The 22,363-nt window shown below is 42.6% G+C and overlaps 1 protein-coding gene across 20 annotated transcripts in view; it reads left to right on the plus strand.

Moving 5' to 3' along the window:
• Positions 1 to 22,363, plus strand: part of kmt2d (lysine (K)-specific methyltransferase 2D) — a 306,604-nt gene that overhangs the window by 19,411 nt on the left and 264,830 nt on the right. For 2 of the 20 annotated variants that reach the window (XM_072493795.1, XM_072493796.1), the window contains exon 2: positions 527 to 613. The exons of the other annotated variants lie outside the window; for them this stretch is intronic. The gene's annotated coding sequence lies outside the window, so the exon portion shown is untranslated. The remainder of the gene's footprint in view (positions 1 to 526; positions 614 to 22,363) is intronic. 20 annotated transcript variants of the gene reach the window in all.

The raw sequence follows: 22,363 nt of genomic DNA on the forward strand, positions 1-22,363 counted from the left end.
CGCTGCACATCTTTGGGTTGTGGGGGTGAGACCCACGCAAACACGGGGAGAATGTGCAAACTCCACACGGACAGTGACCCAGAGCCGGGATCGAACCTGGGACCTCGGTGCCGTGAGACCGCAGTGCTAACCCACTGTGCCACCATGCTGCCCCAGCCCAGATATATTTTGATTAAGGTGGAGGAAAGCGAGCTTAATGACTATTCACCCATCAAATATCTTGAGGCAGCCCTGTTGAAACTGATCTCAGAAACAGTGTGGATTTCTGAAAGATCAAAAGTTAAATTTTTACTTTTATGGCTATCTCAAACAAATGGAGTACAGCAGCCCTCTGGTATGTCCCCCAAATATGCATCCTTCACGTGTGAGCCTAGATGATCAATATTGTTCGGCAATTTGTGGAGGGAATTATAGTGAAGCCCAATCCTGCCCTCTCCTGGCTCTTAATAGGATGGGGAACCTTGTCTGAAGCCTGAAGGACTGTTATTTTTCTAATTTGCTAACTTTCTCCTCTCCTCTCCTGAAGGCATTGGTTCCTAACTAAGGTGCGATTCCATGGATGTCGCTTCACAGAAAAATGGACAGAATAACAGAATCTGACCCCAACAAACTGGTAAAAATCCAGAAAATGCTTTACTCCCATGGAATGAAAATGGGAATTTGATCTTTCCAGTGACATAAGCCAATGGTCAGTGGGCAAAATCTTGGAATGTGATTCCAAAACATTTCCCGGCATCACAGTTAGTAAAAACAGAATTTAACTTGATCAGACAGCATAAACTAGTGGCCCTTCTCGTTTTGCATGAGCCTTGATGGTGAGTGTTGGCATGTTGGTAGTATCAGGGATAAGTCTGATCTTGTCCTTTGCGGATGTTCATAGATGCACACTTCTAGCAGGGCCAGTGATGGCAATTAGGAATGGAAACCGTGCCCCATTTTCCTCTTTCCAAGCCAGAGATTGTCACTGAAGTCTGAAATCAGATAGCTTAGCATTGACTGGGATTGAATCTGGGACCTTCCTGGTGTCTGCTTTTGGATACTTATGAAAATTGGTGAGCCGTCAGGGATGCCAGTATGTTTTGCTAACTTTTTGTTTGAGGAGGCAAATCATGTTCTAAAATACTTTCGACTTTGGATGCCTGGTGCTAGCATTAGGCAATCAGAGTTAATTTATTGCATGTATAATTTGCTGAATATAACTTCCTTTGACTCAAACTTGGAAAGAACCCCCTCTACAATTATCAGTATGAAATTTTTATTCCCGTTTGTAGCATCTCCAAGTAACATATCTGTTTGTGCAATCTATACCGACTAGGAATTGGGCTAAAACTTTCTAAAACGATTTTAGATGGGCCCATTAAAACCAGCAGATAATATTCTTGGGGTGGATCCGTGCCCACATCCCGGAGATGAAAAAACATCCTGCAAAGCCACACTTTATTAAATTGCGAAAGCTTTCTGAGAAGATAGAACCATGTTTCAGAAAAAGATTCTGTTCAGCCATGTGCTTTTTCTTTTCTCTAGACTTGCAGTAGGTTTTTTTTCAACTTCAGGTCTTGTTTTAGATGACATTGTACAAGCAGTGCATTGGGTGGGGAATGATTTATCAATCAGTGAAAGCTATCTTAAATATTACAAAGACCTGTTGCATGAGCTTTTGAATAATAATGCAGACAGTTTCTGTAATGTCAATTTCTTTGCTTAAAGTTTGAATTACTTCGTAATTTGATTTGAACAGCCTCAATGAAAGAGCACATGAGGTTTTATAATTGAAAACTATGCAACAAATAAATAATTTAAATTAGGAATATAGAGATAGGATTAGGCCATTCAGATCCTTGAGCCGTTCCCCCATTCAGTTAGATGGATTAGGCCATTCAGATCCTTGAGCCGTTCCCCCATTCAGTTAGATCAAAACGGATCTGTATCTTAGCCACTTCCAATTTGGAAGATGAGACTAGCGTTGAGAGGAGTTGCAAGATTTCGCAACAATTCAGTTGCAACAATTAAAAGTGAATGAGCTGTAATGGACTTGAGACTTCTATTACAAACAAGTTAGTATAACCCTTAATCCACTTGCATAACAAAAATCTTATCAGTTAGTTTTGAAATTTTCAATTGACCCAGCCTCAGCCACTTTTAGGAAAGATGGGGAGGAGAGAAAGACGAAGGGAAAGAAAGTTCCAGATTTCCACTACCTTTTCTGTAAGAAGTGTTTGCTGATGTCCTTTGAATGGCCCAGCTCCAATTTTAAGGTTGTCTTTTGTTCTGGACTCCTCTGCCAGAAAGAAACTATTTCCTCTATCAACACTATCAAATCATTTAAACACCTCAGTTAAATCATTTCCTAATCTTCTCTACTCAAGGGAATACAAGCCTAGTCTCTGCAACCTCTCCTCATACATTTAACCTTTTTAGCCTCTTCAGGTAAGTATGTGATTCATGGCTCCAAGGTCAGCATATCCTTTTGAAGTGTGGTGCCCAGAACTGGACACAGTACTCCAGATTATGTCTTATTACTGCTCTACAACATAGAACATACAGTGCAGAAGGAGGCCATTTGGCCAATCAAGTCGGCACCGACCCACTTAAGCCCTCACTTCCACCCTAACCCCGTAACCCGTCCTAACCTTTTTGGACACTAAGGGCAATTTAGCATGGCCAAACCACCTAACCTGTACGTCTTTGGACTGTGGGAGGAAACCGGAGCACCCGGAGGAAACCCACGCACACACGGGGAGAACGTGCAGACTCCGCACAGACCGTGACCCAGCTGGGAATCGAACCTGGGACCCTAGCGCTGTGAAGGCACAGTGCTAGCCACATGTGCTTGTGTGCTGCCTGTGACCACTGTCACATAGCTTCTCGTTCTTGAGATAAATGCTAACATTCCAATAGCCTTTTCTAAAATCTTTTTGTACCGTCCACCTGTTTTTAGCAACTTCTGCACATGGACCCCTAAATCTGTCTGCTCCATCACAGTTCCTAGTTTCTCTCCATTTAGAAAATATTTTGAGCCTTTGGCCAAGTTGGATGACGTCACACTTGTCCACACTAAACCTAATCTGCTACAGTTTGCCCATTTATTTCATCTATCAATATCCGTTTGCAATTTTCTGCTCCCATCTATACCAATTACTATGCAACCTAATTTAGCGCCATCAGCAAACTTGGACATATTTCTTACATAATTTAAGGCATTGATAAATATAGAGAAAAGCTGAGGCCCCAGCATAGATTCCTGACGACACTACTAGTCACTCCCTAGCAATTTAAATGAATACCCATTATCCCTCCTCTGGTCCCTTCCTCTGAACCAATTTCTGACCCATACGAATAGTGTCTCCAATTTCCATCCCTTTTTATTTTGCTAACTGTCCATTGTGTGGAATTTTATTGAATGCTTTCTGGAAGTCCATATAAATAGCATTCATGGACAGTCTGTTACCTACCACATTAGTGACATCCTCCAATAATTCTGCTAGGTTAATTAGACATGACTTGCCACTTACAAATCTATGCTGACTCTCTACTCAGTTCATATTTGTCCAAGTGTGCAGCCACTCTGCCCCTGATGACAGATTCCTGTAACTTTCTCACAACACACAGTAGACTAATATATCTGTCATCTTCTGGTTTCTCTCACATTTCTTAAATAATGGACTGTTTGAAAATGGCTTTGTTTGAAAATATTTGGCATCTGTCCATTACTTGAAGGGAATGGATCTTTGGAGTTCTAGATACGTGGAAACAATCAGTTGGCAAAACTGTAGCCATCTGGGATGGCCACTTTCAAAGGATCCCGGGAAATATGGCCACCTGCAAAGAACCATAAGAAATATCGTCAACCCAGGACTCAGACGCTCAGAGCTGATGTATATTGGCAACTCCGATAACTAGATGCTGACGAAACCCCCAGCTACTTTGCATTCTAATGGACCATTTCCCCAGAACAAAAGGCCTGTACTCTGGTAACAGATACAGAAACAGACTCATCGGCACCACTCCCTTTGCTCAGGGAGCCCAAAAAGCCAAGGCCAATGACCGCTCAGGACATGCCCCGCCATCAAGACCCCCGCCCCTTTATTGGCCAAAATCGAAGGCAGTACTCGAAACCTGCCGACTTATTGGGTCCAAAGCTAAGGACCGCCCAAAAGAGTGCAAAACCCCAGAAGGATAAAGAGAGACATGTGTTCAGTCTCTCTTGGCACCGGCGCTCGGTCTCTCTTGGCCCCGACCTACGCCTAAAACCAAGTGCAGCATCACAACCAGAAGACAAGTTCAAAACCAACGATCGCTACCAGACGGATGAGCCCAGCAGAAACAAAGTCACTTTTCCAGACCCAGCCACACAAGATCTGAACAAAGGCCTTGTTCCTCTGCATAAAGCCGGGTGCCTGAAGTTAAGTACAGGTTGTTGTAGTGTTAGGTGTAATTTAGCTTGTTGTGTTTAATGTTGCATGTCGAAGTAATTCTTGTGTGTAAATAAACTATCATTGAACTTGAACTAAGTAACTGGTTGTTGGGTCTTTGATCGATATCCGGTAAAACCTTGTGGTGGTATCATTTGATATCTGGCGACTCTGAAAAGCAATATCATCATTAATAACTGTCATATCAGTATCCAGTTAAAAAGAGCAACATTATTGGCATCTCCGGTGCGATTTGGCAACAAAACTGAAATCATATTTGACTGTCGGCAGCACAAGTGTGCATCTGGTACTGTCTACCATGAACTTCCTTGGCTGCTTTTGCCAGCAGAACCTATGGACATGCACCACTATTGTCTTTTACAGTTCTCTGCTGGGGTTTTAACTGAAAATCCAGTCAGTGAGCAAGATGATTCTTTCACCTCTTAAGATATTTGTCTAATTGCTTTCCTGTATCAGCTTCTCTGCTGCTGCAATCATCATGTACATCTTTTGCACACTGGAACATTGATTTCTGTATTGCTCTCTTCACCCTGCACAAGTTTCAGCAAAACCAGAGCTCTTCAACCTGTGCCATCTTCCAAAACGTCCGACTGTCCTTGTGCACTTCACTGACCAAATTGTTACCAATCAAAACTACTTTATCTTTTCCCCCCATTTTCAAATCTTTCCACAGTCTGTGTGGGTTTCCTCCGGGTGCTCCAGTTTCTTCCCACTGTCTAAATTGCTCCTAGTGTCCAAAGGTTAGGTGGGGTTATGGGGTTACAGGAATAGGGTGGGGGAGTGGACCTAGTTAGGGTGCTCTTTCAGAGGGTTGGTCGACCCATCTACCCATTTCAATGGTTTAAGATCTTATGGCAATGTTCCTCCCTCAACCAAAAATGGATTAACTAGTTCCTCTCATTATTTTTCGGATCTTGCTGAATGCAAAATAATTGGAACATTTGCCGACGTATGTCATTGTATTTCAAATCAATTCATTGTGTGAAATCCTGTTTGTAGATGCTTGGAGATAAGGAACTGTATAACACAAGTCTTTCTTTTAGTAGTGGTAGCTATTAAAAACATATTACTATTGTTTGGAATAAAGAAACTGTTCCTTCTATTTTTTCCTATCCCCACCACCAAGCTTCTCCTTTCCAAGTTGCATTTTTTGAAATGAGTGCTGAGTTAAATTAATGGTCAGAGGAGATCACTGCTGTCAGTCAAAGAAATGGGGAATCTCACCATCTCCTCGACTCTTTCTCTAGCATTAATGCTGGAGGCTGACTCTGATTTGAGAAGACAGAGAGAAGGTTGGATCAGATGGAAGTCATTTGAAGGTGCACTTTGCTAAAACAGATTAACAAACCTTGCAACAACCGTATATTTGCACTTCTATAGTTCCTTTAACAGAGTGGAAGACGCCAAATAACCTCTCAAAAAAGAAAATATAGAAAATGTTTCTGTGCTAAGACCCCAACTGAGACATTGTATATTAATGATTTGGACGAGGGAATGAAATGTATTATCTCCAAATTTGCAGATGATACAAAGTTAGGTGGAAAGAAGGTGGGGTCAGAGTATCGAACTTGATGATCAGCCTTGATCAAAGTGAATGGTGGAGCATGCTTGAAGGGCCGAATGGCCTACTCCTATTTTCTATATGTGTTTCTATGTGTGTCTCATGGGGCTTTCGTGCAGAAAGTTGGGCCTGAGTAGAGAAGAGAGTAGGGGAAGCGGTTGACAAGGTAGGTTTCCAGGAAGCTTTTAAATTTGGGGACGGAGAGAGAGGCAAAACAGAACGGGTTCCAGAGGAAGCAGTTTAAAAAAAATGTTTTAAACTGATATTAGAGTAGGAGTGAGAAGGGAACGTATAGTATACCAGGATCAGGAAGTGCTGGGCCATTGACATGGAGAATGTTGCAGGAGTGGGCCAGCGAAGTTGGGTCTGTATTCTTCGGATTTGGGGTCATGAAGGTCAGTGCTGTACTGGAGAAGCAGTGGAATAGGAGGCTGAGACATCTGGGAGGAACCAAGACATCAAGTACAGCCAAGGCTGCTGTTTAACATATTAGCTTTGTTTTTCAAACTTGTTCCCCCGGGACCCACCTTTACCAACCGGCGGACCTTCGGACCCATGCCGGCTGGCGTTCGCGACCCATGCTGGCCGACCTTCTGACACACCATTATTGCTGACTTTTAATGCGGCAGGTGGGCCTGTTTGGTCTTCACGATCTCTCTGGCTTAGTTATTAATGTTACATTTCTGCTAAGCACTTCAGCTGACGATAAGTTCTTGCAGCATGCCTTGAAAATAGATTTGTCCTCGAACTCTCCGTGCTTAGTCTTCAAATGCCTTTGGTTCTTCCTGCGAGCGGGAACGCCACAACCGATCGCTCCGCGACCCACTTGCGGGTCGCGACCCTGAGTTTGAAAAGCCCTGTATTAGCTGATGCATTGTATATACTAGAATGCCAGAGGAGGTGTAATCTGAGGAGCAGGCATTGCTAATGACACTGCCATGATGGTGAGCATTATGGAATGTGCGGCTGGTTGGAGCAGTCTCAGTGTGTGTGGAAAAGAGTTATCACTGGTGGAGTAGGGTTTTCGTCAAGCCGAGCACATTAATGGAGCCTGCAGGATACTTTGTGGATGAGAAGGGCCTTATTAGCAAGGAAATGGATGTTGTGCAGAGAGATGTAAGAATGGATGTGAAGAACCTTCGGCAGTGGGGACAGTGTGATTGGAGGGGGATCTAGGTTGAAGGAATCAAATTCTGCGTGTGACCTGTATGGGATGTGTGCCGGATTGTGGGGATGAAACAGTTTTACTTGATGTTCTGGAAGACATGCAGATGATATGACCGTGAATGAGTCGATCAGAACACCGTGAAGTCATGAGTCTATCTAAGAATGGATTTGAGCCTGGATAAGTGGTAAGAAATGATGTAATTGATGTGGTTGTGGTGGATGAGTTGGGATAATGGGAAGGGTGTGATGGAACAAAATGGGGCAGGGTTAGGAAGAGATCCAGTTCTTGGAGATGGCTGTACTCAGATGGACACTAGATGGAAACCTTAAATCAAATTTTTGCAAACTAACTTAAATGTGGCTATGAGAGGCTATAAATGTTGATCCATGAGTAGGCACGTAGAGATTTACTGAGGGACTTACCAGAGAGCAGAACAGTGGCAACTGAAAACTCTGCAACTCATGGTGGACTGAAGAAGGGCACGGGAGGTTGGATTGTAGGGCGGAGTTCTTAAGGTTTAAAGGCCCAATGCTGTGGATAGCTGTGACGACAAGGCTGCTAATGTACATGTTTTGCGGGAATAGAGAGCTATTATTGATCAACAAAGATGGGCGAGTGGAATTTGATGTGAGACAGAAGTGGTGTGGTTGCGTTTTGCACAAGCTGGAGTTTGTGGAGTGAGGATTATGCAAGACCATTAATAATAGCATTGGAGTATCGATTTTGGAGGTGACGAGTATAGAAAATTTGTTTGTAGGAATAGAGGTGTGCAATGTAGGGAAGAGGAAACTAAAGTAAACTTGTTTAATGGAGAACATGCAATGTATGAAACTCAGACCAGGATTAGACAAATGACAATATTGCACGTGGCACGTGATGGGGTGTTTGCATCAATGGCAATGGAACATAGATTCTGGCAGGTGCAACAATGGCTTTGGTCTTCCCCAAGTTCAGCTGAAAATAATTTGACTTGTCAGACAAGCAAATCAACAGCACAGAAGTAACTGTTGGAGCAAAGAGAAATGTGCTTGATGGAACTGCTGTCATCAGCATACCTAAAGAACTTGCTCTCCTGCCTAAAAATGACACATAATTCTTGTTTGGGTTTTCAGTTAGAAGAATGGGTTCGTTTTGCTCCCACTTTTGAAAATGTGCAGCATATCCATAACCTGATATTCAAACATCATCCAATACAATCAGCATAATGGTCTTGATGACGATGTGTGGCAATGTAATTATTGACTAGCAGATCTCCAGTTGCTTTGATCACCAGTCAGGTTTTGTTGCTTCAGGAGGGAGGTGTACAGACACCAAAGGATTTGAAAAACCATGTACTCAAGACAAAGTAAGTGCTCTTTGATTGGCCACGCAAAAGTATTGTTGGCAAATATAAAAAATTATTTTGTTCTCCTCGTATTCCATCTTGCACAAATTAAGCTCTGTATGTAACCTGCTGTAATTGCACTTATAAATAGCCTCTGAAATGCAGCTAATTGCTTCATTTCTCCTGTCCGTTACTGGTGGTAAATCAGATGTAGATGCAGAAGTTTCAGTTACCTTCATAGGTTTTATACTGCAGATTATTGACTGTCATTCCTCAGACCATTTTCATTACTGGTTAGTGGGCAGGGCTTATGAACAAAATGTTTTGGTATGAAATGTAAATTGTTGGACTTGCAGTCAATTCTATTAAAGAACTGGTGTTATCTATCCTCACTCCGAAATGCGGTGTTTGTTGGTCATCAAACGGAAAAGAAGTGCGTCCTGAGAACTATGAACAAGTAGCTTTCAGCCAGTGATACCAATGAATTTTCAGAGTTATATTCTGGGCGGGATTCTCTGGCCACGACTGCCCGATGACCGGAGAATCCCGCCCGAGGTCAACGGACTTTTCCATTGTCCTCGTCTCGCCCGTGGTGATCTTGCGGTAGACGGGGCAGAAGAATCCAGCCCATATTCTGTTACTTTGTTGAACCTCTTCATTAAACTGCTCTCCTAAGCCCCCTGAACACGAGGCTTGGGTTTTTTGCATGAGAGACAGGCTTTTGCTGGAAAACCTTGATATATTCCAACTACATGCAGCACATGCAGGTATGTAAAACAAATGTAAAATTTATTATTAAATGCTTTATCATGTTATAAACCTTATTTCCATTATTACATTCACGACTGAGTGAAGTGAGATGATGAAAAAATAGTTTTTAGAGTATTTTGAGTGACTTACTTGGTTCCTTTTGCACTTTTTTGCTGATTGGCAATTTTTGATTGTTCATAGAAGGGCCTGTACTGTGCTGTACTGTTCTATGTTCTATTCCCACATCTCTCCATTTTGTTACATTCCTGATGGATCTCTTGTGTCTATTTGGAACCCTGGATATGCATTATCCCTTCTTAGTTCCCAAATACCAGAGATTCCAGACTGTACTTTTTGGCAAAGTCATTTGAAACTTTATTTGTCAGCTTTTTAGAGTCTACTGGCAAACTCCATTTCAGTACAAAATTTTAGAAAGCCCCAACTAGCCCTGCAGCAAGCTAGTCCGATCGATTGTCTTTAGCAAATACAGTAGTTGAATTCAAAATACAATTATATTTCTTGGTAATTTCTTCAAATCAAGATGCACATACAAAAACGACAGTGATTTAAAACAAAAGAAAATGGCGATTTTGCAAAGCAAGCAGAATACGTCTCAGAAAATAGGTTAGTGATTCCGGAATGAGTTTTCTCATCCCGACAAAAGGTTTGTCCTCTTTACAACTGTGATTGGCTTTAACTAATTTATAATTCGCTCAATTCGACCAAACTGTCTGTCTGTCTCAATTTAAGCGATAAATGATTTGGGGTAATCTTCCATAACATTGTCTGAGTGAAACACATTTCCCACCAGGACTTATCACCATGGACCGACTGGTCGTTACCATGGAAACGGAACTGGGACCTCAGCCCAGTTCTTTAACACAAAGGGTCTTTCTGATGTTTGACCTTGGAGTCTCTAGCAGTTTACACAACTTGCAAAATATGAACATTTTAAGTCTTATCTGATTAATTCCCAGTTAGTCAGCTTCTCTTACTCTCATGGTTAATATGATTTAGTCAATTACTCCCAATGATTTCTTATTTAAAACCCCTTATCTACCTCATCTATAGCTAACCAGAAAATCTGATTTCTATCAGTTCCTTAGCTGAAATTTGCAAATGTGTGACCAACAATTCATATTTGATTTTTTAATGATATATACTAATTAAATATATTCTAATGGATTTGGGGGTGGAGAGACAAATCTGGGTCATAGCAGCCTCAACAACCTGCTGGATAGTGACATTGTAAATGTGAAAACCGGGGTGAAATTTTCCTTTGTTGGCTGTATTGCAGAGCAACAAATGGCACAAGGTTTGAAAGTCTATTTTTGAGGGGCGGCATGGTGGCGCACTGGTTAGCACTGCTGCCTCACGGCACCGAGGACCTGGTTTCGATCCCTGGCCCTGAGTCATTCTCTCCGTGTGGAGTTTGCACATTCTCCCCTCGTCTGCGTGGGTCTCATTTCCACAACACAAAAGATGTGCAAGAAAGGTGGATTGGCCACGCTAAATTTCCCCTTTAATTGGAAATTTAAAAAAACCCTTTGTGCAAAAGTAGACTCTTTTTGTAATGTGTGACACACGCTGAGGGATCCTCATACCATCAGAGTTTGTGAACACCTAGACCCTTTAAATGTGAGCAATCACAGAATTGTTACAGCACAAAAGGGAGGCCATTTGGTCCAGCTCGCCAAACGGGCATCAAGACTTAGTGCCATTCCCCTGCCTTTTCTCCACATCCCTGCACATTGTTTCTATTCAAATAATGCCCCCTTGAATACCTCGTTTGAACCTGCCTCCAACAAACTTCCAGGCAGTACATTCCAGACCATAACCACTCGCTGTGTGGAAACATTTTTCTCTCACGTCACATTAGCTTCTTTTGCAATCACTTTAAATCTTGATCCTTTTATGAGCAGGAACACTTTCTCCTCTACCGTGTTCAGCCCTCTCATGATTTGACCATCTCTATCAAATCTCCTCTTTGCTTTCTTCTCTTCAAAGAGAACATTCCCAACTCTCCAATCGATCGTCACAACTGAAGTTTCTCATTTAAGGTCTAACTAGTGACTTGTATAAGTTTAGAATGCCCTCCTTGCTCTTGCACTCTATGCCCCTAATAATAAAAGCCAGAATACTATATGCTTTATTAATTGCTCTCTCCTCCTATCCTGCCACCTTCCATGATCTATACACGTATACACCCAAGACCCACTGTTCCTGCACTCCTTTATAAATTTTACCCCTTATTTTGTATTCTTTCCATGCTCTTCCTACCAAAATGCATTGCCTCACTTTTCTCTGCATTGAACTTCATCTGCCACTTATTTGCCCATTCCACCAACTTGTCTACATTGTCCTTTTCACAGTTTACATTACTTCCAAGCTTTGAGTCATTCACAAACTTTGAAATTGTCCTCTGCACACCAAGTTCTAGATCATTAGTATACATTAGGAAAAGCAAGGGTCCCGATATTGACCTCTGGGGAACTCCATGACAAACCTCCCTCCAGCCCAAAAAATATCCATTGAATATTACTCTCTGCTTCCTATTATTCAGCCAATTTTGTATTCACATTGCTACTGTTCCTTTTTATACCATGAGCTACGATCTTTCTCATAAGTCTTGTGTAACACTGTATTGAATACCTTCTGAAAGTCCATGTTTACCACATCAATAGCAATACCCTCATCAACCCTCACTGTTACCTCTTCAAAAGACTCCAGCAAGTTAGCTAAACGCGATTGCCCGTTTAGAAATCCACACTAGCTCTTCCTAATCAATACACGTTTTTCCATGTAACTACTAATTCTATCCCGAATAAGTTTTGAAAAAAAATTTAGTGTATCCAATTTTTTTTTTCAGTTAAGGGGCAATTTAGCATGGCCAATCCACCGACCCTGCACAACGTTTTGGGTTGTGGACGTGAGACCCACGCAGACACTGGGAGAATGTGCAAACTCCACGTGGGCAGTGACTCAAGGCCGGGATTGAAACCGGGTCCCCAGCGCCTTGAGGCAGCAGCACTAGCCATTGTGCCACCCTGCGAATAATTGTTCTGAATCTGAATTTAAATTACAGACTGGCCTGTAATTACTGGGGCTATCCATACACCATTTTTTGAACAAGGGTGTAACATTTGCCACTAAGCTTTGCAGCTACTAGACAATCCTTCAGGAAAGTATATCTGAGAGACTTGAACATATTCAATGATGGAGCATCCACAACTATTTATTATGCTATTATTTTTTTTAAATCAAATCAGCAGAATGACAGAGTCATATGCACCATCAGTCATGGAATATGACCACATATGACACGTCTGATCTTTTGGTATTACTTTTTATTTTCTGTCCCATAATTATCTTTTTTTTCAGTCCTCTTTATCTTCTTCTGTCTTTATCTTTTGGTTTGTGTGGCAGGGAAAGGAGTCAGCAATGTCTGCATACTGCATTTGTAAAGGAAATTAAAAGTGTCAGTCAGCAGTTTCCATCCCATTCCCACATCACTGGTTCTCTTCCCTGCCCTCCATTCCACCAATCACTTACCCCACCTTGCTACCAACATAACACATCTGCTACTCCTTCCTCTTCTTACTACCGTTCCAATTCCTATCAACCCCTCGCTTCCATTGCTACCCATACCCTGATTCCTTTAAACTACCTGCTTAAACCCTGCTCCATCCCCTCCTCTTGTTCCACTGGCATTTAGCTAGAAAGAAAGAACTTGAGTTTTTTTAATGTTAGGATATCCCAAAATATTTCTCAGCCAGTTAAGCAATTTGTGCTCTGCAAAGTCCCACAAACACCAGGGTTAAATGATGCCATTTTAATTCCAAAATGGCAAAATAAATATATTTACAAAAAACATTTTTGTTTGATGGGAATCCAATACCAAATTATGCAATCAGTGATGATTTTACACACAAACTCTGACAAATACGGGACTGAAAGGTTATAATGCTAAAAAAAGTTGACACAAAATGCACACTAGGGGCGGCGTGGTGGAGCAGTGGTTAGCACTGCTGCCTCACGGCGCCGAGGTCCCAGGTTCGATCCCGGCTCTGGGTCACTTTTCGTGTGGAGTTTGCACATTCTCCCCGTGTCTGCGTGGGTCTCACCCCCACAACCCAAAGATGTTGGATGATTGGCCACACTAAATTGCCCCTGAATTGGGAAAATGATTGAGTACTCTAAATTTATTTAGAAGAAAATGCACACTAAAAATATGACAACAGGAAGCTAGGCAGATGAGAGATGTGTTTTGGATATTACAAATTGTATTTCAGTGTTAATTTCTTGACTGTGAAATGTTTACTGTGTTGGTTGAAAGAATTTTGATAAATGCTGATGGTTTGCCTGCTCTTTTGATAGCTTTTATTGCTAGCTCAGTGTTGTAGTAAAATCCTGATGAGTCGAATCCAAGGGGATCTGCCCACATATTTGTGCTAAACAGAACTTTGTGATGGCTGAGGAGGCTCCATTCCCACATGAGCATGTCTCTATGTAACCTGATATGCCTAAAAGCATGGCCTATGTCAAAAAAAAGACTCTCATGCCAAATGAAAGCACAGTAAAGCAGTAAATGTGTGAAGCAGCCTTTATTCAATTTATTCATACCTCACAATGACCTGACCTAGTAAAAGGTTGGATCTCTGCATTGAAAATGTTAGGAGCTAGCTTTGAAAAAAATCTCTGTAGTCCTTTTCTGCTTAGCGTGATCTCTTCAGACGTGTGTGTGATATAGTTCACCATGTCGTCAATGCAGTCAAACAAACATGTTTCCGGTGTTTTTGTGCTGTAGTGTGAAATCCCAGAGTATCTACGGTCTTTTTGGCATTGGCTGGGGAAACAGCTGGGTAAGCAGGCGGGCATTCATTGGACTCTTCAGGATCATATCATTGGCCTCCTGGGTTGTAGATGTACTGCATCTGACAGTTCTGTTGTGCAGCACACTGCATCATCCACCTCAGTACAAGTTTCCACGGGTGTCGCTGCTGGAGTCTCGTTATTGGGCTGGTTGGCCTCACTACTCCTAGATTTCAAAGTTTTGTGCAGTCGTAACCTGCTGGAACCCAGCTTGGTGGAAGCAGTTAACAATTATGGTTTCTGTCACCATCTTCCATGCCTCCTTCATCATGAATATGGCATCTTGAACAATTGGATTGTACTCCTTGCCGATGACTTGATTACCTGAGAAATCACTGCCATCAGTTGTGGGTTTTCAGGTTCCTATCCTCCATTGGCTGGAGCTTGGCCGTGGAGTTGCAAGGTAAGAACATCAGTTTGATGCTCTTAAGACCAGCGATTATTGGAGTGCATGGGGCAGTAATCTGTAATTTCCTGCCCACTTTCATGATCTGCACCTTAAAAATGCTGCAGGTTCACTGCTCAGGCTGCCTTGAACGTTAGCAGGGCTTCTTCAATGTTGGGATAGGCAGCTGTTCTCATGCTCTTCCTTGCTGGAGAGAATGCCTGATTGTCGAATGGTTACAAGAAGTTTGCCGTGTATTTTATAATGGTGGACAAACCTGATGGTGGAATCTCCCACTTCTTTGCAATGTTCACTTTCCACTTCACGCCACGGGTTTTCACTTGCTGTATCAGCTTCACCTTCCCTCCAATCGACAACACTTTAAACTTTTTTGCAGGTGTACCCATACTCTCAAGGCTTTGCACATCCTTTCACAGGGAGATCTCAATGTCAAATGATGGCTTCCCCAACGCTGCATGATTTTGAGCTCTTGTGTGGTCTAACACTGCTCGATTTGGTCAGCACGATCATGTGACGGGCTTAGATAAGATTGGCTATGCAGAATTTTGGCTTATCAGTGACATTGTTCAATGGGATCTGTTCTGCAATTGGTCAACGGCATTGACAACAACTGTAATGTTGTGTCATCCGATTTTGACTCATTGCAATTTCATTGTAATTTCAAGGTCGTTTTTCATTGGATGTATTCACAGCTGCTTTCAATTGGTGCATTACTTCCATGTTCTGTTGTGATTTCCTGTTGTATGAATATGAAATATGGGCTGAGCAAGTGCAGCAGAAATTTGCATGTTGTGATGTTCCAAATCTGCATAAACTCTAAATATATTTAGGGTATCAGGTCTGTAGCAGTCTTACATTTTAGCTGCTAAAGTGGCAGTTTTAAGGCTGCTGTTTAGGCTACATCAGAAAAAACATGTCTAAAACCCTGGTATAATTTGGAAATTCATTCTCTGTTCTGTTTCCATCGCTGCTTCAGCTTATCAGCTGCTGAAATCCTCAACCATGTTTTCATTAGCTCTAGTCTAACCTTCACAAAACTCTCACTGTCTCATTCACTTATTAGCCCATGGCTCGTCAGCCCCGCTATTTTAAAATTCTCAACCTTGTTTCAAAATCCCTCGCATGGCCTCTCTTTCCTTCTCTCTGCACCGCCCTCCAGCCGTACAACCCTCCGATCTCTGCAGTCCTCTGGTTCTGACCTCCTGCATCCCTAAATTAAACCACTCCATCAAAAGAGAGTGGGTAAGGCAAGTTGATATTGAAATCACGGCCGTGAGGAGTTATTCAGTACAGAAGGAAAGGAAGTAGGATACTCTTATCGAGATGGAACTTTTGGGAGGTGGTAGAAAATAAGGATTTTACAGGTAAGGCAGCAGTGTGGAACTCTCCACTGTCCCTAATTTTCTCTGCCCAGCCCCTTCCATTTCTCCCCCTCCCACTTTTGTTGCGAGAATGTGGCAGTTTCAGACTGCAGTTTGGCTTCAAAAATATATATCTTGAGAAAATTTTAAAATTGCTTTTCTTGGTAGCTGTGCAGTAATTGGGAATGCTGATATCATACATCATTAAAGATAGTTGTGCTAACCTTTTTCCTATCAGGAGAAATGCAGTGACTAGAAATGTAAAACGTTATTCACTATTTTCTGTCCCTATGCTCCCGATTGTGCAACAGTTCCCTCCCATCAGCTTGCCCAGGTAGCCATTCTGTAATGTGAGAATCTGAATAGTGAGTTGATTGGATATCCAACTGTCATGCATTGTAACTGAGCCCTGCCTTGCCATTTCTAAACAATCGTATACACCTTTTGGCTACGATCAAGCGTAAGATTGGGTGTAATGCCTGTTCTTGTCTGATTGGATCTAGTATGTCTCTTATTGTAGGGACCATGAATTGGATTCAGTTTGAATTGGTTTTTGGAGCAAGCAAGGAGATTAATTAATCTTTCCCTGCCCACTCTGTGCATTGGCTTTGTAACTCTTGAGAAAGAAATAACAAACATTTTAAATCATACACACCGTACCAGGAATCACTGTTTGTCAGGTCTGGGCTCCCTTACAGATGCATGTCGTGTCCCATATCTGGCTGTAAACTGGTCCAAAGGGCATTTTTCTAGTAAATCAGGACACCGCATTAAGGTATTACCCAACCATGCCGTTAGTGACCTGGTCAAACTTTGGGTTGATGTGCCCAAGAAGCCTAAAAAGATCATTATTTGACAGCTGAGGAAAGTGGTTATGCTGCGGCAAAATTTACTTTGTGGTTGGTGTCTTAGGAGGATATATTGTACATATTTTGTACCAAGGTATGTTCTTAAGTGTTGCATCACTGCTTTTGCTCTTAATTATGATATCTAGATGAACTATACATAAAATAATAAAGTCACCATAGTCCCAGATGACCATAGGCCGCTTTCCCCTTTGAGGGGGAGAGCTGATTGGTGGTGATTTAACCTGAGTATCACCACACCTCAGACGAGGGGCAAGGTTGTGAAGGCGGGGCCTTCATGAATAACCTCAGCCGGACGGGGAATTGAACCCGCGCTGTTGACTTCACTCTGCATCACAAACCAGCTGCCCAGCCAACTGAGCTAAACTGGCCCTTGTAGACAAAAGTACTATATAAAGGTCATTGTTTTTTAAAATATAAATTTAAGAGTACTCAATTATTTTTTTTCCAGTTAAGGGGCAATTTAGCGTGGCCACTCCACCTACCCTGCACATCATTGGGTTGTGGGGGTGAGACCCACGTAGACACTGGGAGAATGTGCAAACTCCACACGGCCAGTGACCCAGGGCCGGGATTCGAACCCGGGTCCTCAGCACTGTAGTCCCAATGCTAACCACTGCGCCACCATGCTTGCCCTCTGGGTTATTGTTTTTTGAAATAAATTCAAGAGTACCCAATTCATTTTCCATTTAAGGGGCAATTTAGTGTGGCCAATCCACCTACCCTGCGCATCTTTGGGTTGTGGGGCTAAACCCACGCAAACACGGGGAGAATGTGCAAAGTCCACACGGGCAGGGGGTTGGGATCAAACCTGGGACCTCGGCGCCGTGAGGCAACAGTGCTAACCACTGCACCACCGTGTTGCCCACTAAGGTCATTGTTAAAGATGAAATCAAATAAAGCTTACGTAGTTCTCTCTCTTCATGTGTTGCGTTGAATTTCATAGAATTTACAGTGCAGAAGGAGGCCATTCGGCCCATCGAGTCTGCACCGGCTCTTGGAAAGAGCACCCTACCCAAGGTCAACACCTCCACCCTATCCCCATAACCCAGTAACCCCACCCAACATTAAGGGCAATTTATCATGGCCAATCCACCTAACCTGCACGTCTTTGGACTGTGGGAGGAAACCGGAGCACCCGGAGGAAACCCACGCACACACGGGGAGGCTGTGCAGACTCAGCACAGACAGTGACCCAAGCCGGAATCGAACCTGGGACCCTGGAGCTGTGAAGCAATTGTGCTATCCACAGTGCTACCGTGCTGCCACAAGTAAAATCTATGTTTACTTGTACAAAACTGTCCTTTTTATTCGTCCCTTTCAGTTTGTGTTCTGACCACTTGGGATCTAATACTGAAATGCTGGCATGAATATCACATTGCAGTTTCCCCCAGCATCTTCTCAAAATACCTTTGTTCATTTCCAGCCTATGGTTGGAAACAAATGCCAGTTGTTCTTTTTTGCCCCATTACTAATTTCCACCCATATCACATTGGCTGTTACTGCCATTCTTTTCATAGCTGTTATTTCTTATCAATATTGCAGATACATTGTTTATGTTGATTGTATTCCATTGGAAAGTTTAATTTTAGCTGGGATTCTTTGTGGGATAACCTGAATGAGTGTAAGTGTTTCCAATTCAAATAAAATAATTGCAGATGTTGCAGGCAGATCTAAACTAGGGAAGATCTGACCACAGTGAGGATTTTTATGCTGGCAGTTGAAGAAATTTCCCAACGAAAACCCACAGTACTGAGGAAAAGGAAGCAGCTGGGCAGTCAAACTGTGAACAGCATTAAGACTGCAGTAAAAAGAAGTTCCAGGTTAGCAGCATTTTGAAACCCCATTCGTATTCATGAGATTTTATAATAAAAATGTGATAAAATGCAAATTTACGTGACAGTTTAGGGGATCCTTTCTCCTTATTTCATTCCCCCCTCCCCATGAAGCTTTTACTCCACAATGTTCATTCTAGTTAGCAAAGGAATGGTGATGAGCTACGGTACATTTCCTGCAATACAATAGTGACTTCACTTCAAAATACTTCATTGGCTAGAAGGCACTTTGACACATCTGATGGCTGAGAAAAGCGCTGTATACTGCAAGTCGTTATTTTGTTTTTGCTGCATTCTTATTGTGTCCCTGATCATAGAGCTGTCCCAGATTAATTTTATACTTCGACATTGGGAAAGTACGAATAAGGGCAGCACGGTGGCGCAGTGGTTAGCATTGAAGTCTCATGGCGCCGAGGTCCCAGGTTCGATCCCGGCTCTGGGTCACTGTCCGTGTGGAGTTTGCACATTCTCCCCGTGTTTGCGTGGGTTTTGCCCCCACAACACAAAGATGTGCAGGGTAGGTGGATTGAACACGCTAAATTGCCCTTAATTGTAAAAAATGAATTGGGTACTCTAAATTTATAGGGAAGTATGAATAAATTATGTCACTGGAAACTCAATGTATAAAATTCAAACAAACTATACTATACAGTGCCTTTAACTTTGCTTCATGGGAATTTAAAACTACAAAATTCGAACTGGGACCGAAAAAGGAAATGTTAGTACAGGCGACCAACAGGTAGGTTTTAAGGAGGCTCTTGAGCAAGGCAGCGAGAGGGTGTGGTGGAGGGGCTGACGTTTACGGAGGTAAGTTCAGAACTTGGGGCCTAGTTGGCCGAAAGCACACCCCCCAATAGTGGGATGGAGGCAGTGGGTGCACAGAGTTCTCAGAAGATTGCAAGGCTGAATGAGGTTACAGAAATGAGACCATGGAGATCTCTGAACGTGTGGTTGAGAATTTCAAAATCATGACCTTCATATACCGGGAGCCAATATGGGTTGGCAAGCACAGAGTGATGTGTGAATAATACTTGGCGCAACGTAGGATATGAGTTGCACAGTTTTCTGTAATCTTCAGTTTGGGCGGGAGGGTGAATGATGGGAGGTCAGCCAGAGAGCATTGGAATAATTGAGTCGGAAGTTAACAAAAGCAGAGGTGCTGAGGCAGAAGTAGTGTTGAATGATCAGATTGGGTGGGAAAATTGGCTTAGTCAGGATGCAGAGGTTGCAAATTACTTGTCAAAATTTATTGGAATTTAACCAGAAATTATTTTAAATTATTTGTGATGAGATATGATACGAAGCACCTTACATTTAATTGATGTGGACACTGCTTGTACGAGACTAAAGTACCTAAAAGCAGGAAGTAGAGGGGCTGAGCAGCACTAAAAACCAGCAAGAGAAAGTGGGAGTTCAGAGAAACTGCGTGGGATTAAAAACTGGTGAAAGTGAGAGTTCAGAGTGGCTGAGCGGGACTATATCTATTACATGGTCTGTGGGCTCAGAATTCAAGTTGGAATCTAAAGTTTAGGTGTAACATCACAGGAAAGACTGGTGAGCTTTGCTGTTTAGGGGCTGAGTCTGAATAACTGTCAGTTTAAAAATTAATAATAAGTAGCGAATAGCTGGTAAGTCGTCTTTTATATTTGAGTAAGGTTTATTAGAACTAGTAAGGTGTGTTAAGTATCAGTAGAATTTGTAAGTATTATTAAGCTTTATTGCTGGTTGTAAGGTTTATTACAACTGGTAAGGTTCATTAGTAGTAACAAGGTTAACTAATAAGAGAAATAGCAGGCCTGCTCTGAGTTCCATAATGTGTATCCTGTGCTATGTGGGAACTCCAGAACATTTTTCAGTGCCTGGATCACCATTTGTGCAGCAAGTGTCATCAGCAGCTCATGTTAGTAGCAGTTGGCATCACTGCGGTTCATCTGTGATGTTGCGAACTTTGTGGATAGCACGTTTGTAGATGTGGTCACCCCACAGCTTAAGAGTATTCAAGGAGCGAGGGAATGGGTGAGAAACAGGTCGTCAAAAAGGAACAGACAAGTACTGCAGGAGTCCCATGAGCACATCCCATTCTCCAACCAGTATTTGGTTCTGAATACTGATGAGAGCAATTGTTTGTCTGGGAAGTGTAGCCAGAATCAAGTCCATGGTATCACGGGTGAGTCTCAGCTGTCCGTGGGGTACAATGAGACAGGAAAGGAAATAATAGTTGATTTGACGGGAATAAGTAAGTGTTTCTGTAGCTGCTGTCCTGAATCCAGGATGGTATGTTACCTCTCTGGTGCCAGAGTCAAGATGCCACTAAATGGCTGCAAAACATCCTGAGGGAAAAGATGAACAGCCCGCAGTCATGGTCTACATTGGTACCAGTGACATAGGTAGAAAGGGACAGTCAGAATTTAGGGAGCGAGGTAGGAAATTAGCAAGCAGGACATCAAAAGCAGAAACCGCTGAATTACTCCCAGTACCATGTGCAAGTGAAATGGGAGGATAAAGTAGATGAATGCGTGGCTGGAGGGAGGGATTTAGATTCTTGGGGCATTGGGACTGGCTCCGGGGTGATGGTACCTGTACAGGCCAGACAGGTTGCACCTATATAGAGCTGGGACTGAGTTCCTTGTGGGGTGTTTTGCTCATACCTTTGGGGAATGGTGTAAACTAGCTTGGGCAGGAGTGTGAACCAGGAGATAATATCTAGAGAGGAATAATAAGGTACACAGAATACTGGGTGAGATAAATAGCTACAGATAGCACGAGAGTAAGGACTAATAAGATGGGTGGAGTCAGAGTAAGGGAGAAATTACAGGATTACTCTGCATGTATGTGATTGCATGGGGTGTTGTGAATAAGATTGGTGAGTTGCAGGCAGAGGTGGTCACGTGAAAATATGTTGTGGCTATAACAGACCTGGCTCAAAGAGGACAGGACTGGGTGTTACATATTCCAAAATACAAGGTGTTCAGGAGAGGAAGAAAAGGGGGTATGCGGAATGCCATATTCATTAACAAGAATATTGCAGTTCTGGAGAGAGAGGATGTTCCAGAGAGGTCATAAACCGAATCTATTTAGCTGGAGCTAAGGAACAAAGAATTGCGAGTTCTAGTCTACAGACCACCAACTAGTGGGAAGGATGTAGAGGAATAAATTTGCAACAAAATTATAGCGAAATGCATGAATTAGACAGTAGTTATAATTATCCGAACATAGACTGGGATAGTAGTAGTGTATAGAGCAGAGAGGGATAAGAGTTCATAGAATTTACTGTGCAGAAGGAAGCCATTTGGCCCATCAAGTCTGCACCGGCCCTTGGAAAGAGCACCTTAAATTTTGAGTACCCAATTATTTTTTTCCAGTTAAGGGGCAATTTAGCGTGGCCAATCCACCTACCCTGCACATCTTTGGGTTGTGGGGATGAAACCTACGCAAACACTGGGAGAATGTGCAAACTCCACACGGACAGTGACCCAGAGCCGGGATCGAACCCGGGTCCTCCGCCATGAGGCAGCAGTGCTAATCACTGCGTCACCGTGACGCCCTAAGAACACCCTATGTAAGCTCACACTTCCTCCCTAGCCCCGTAACCCAGTAGCCTAGCCAGCGAAGCCCACATCCCATGAATGAAGGTAGAAATTAAGATAAAGAATATGTGTGGTTATGACATGTCAGATAGAAAATACAATTGAGAACCAGGCTGAATATACAAGGTTCAGAGGGGATTTAAAAAAGAAATAAGAGAATGAAATGAGACTGGCAGCCAACATAAAATGGAATCCTGAAG

The sequence above is a fragment of the Scyliorhinus torazame genome, chromosome X (genome assembly GCF_047496885.1).
Source record: "Scyliorhinus torazame isolate Kashiwa2021f chromosome X, sScyTor2.1, whole genome shotgun sequence".
Lineage (NCBI taxonomy): Eukaryota > Metazoa > Chordata > Chondrichthyes > Carcharhiniformes > Scyliorhinidae > Scyliorhinus > Scyliorhinus torazame.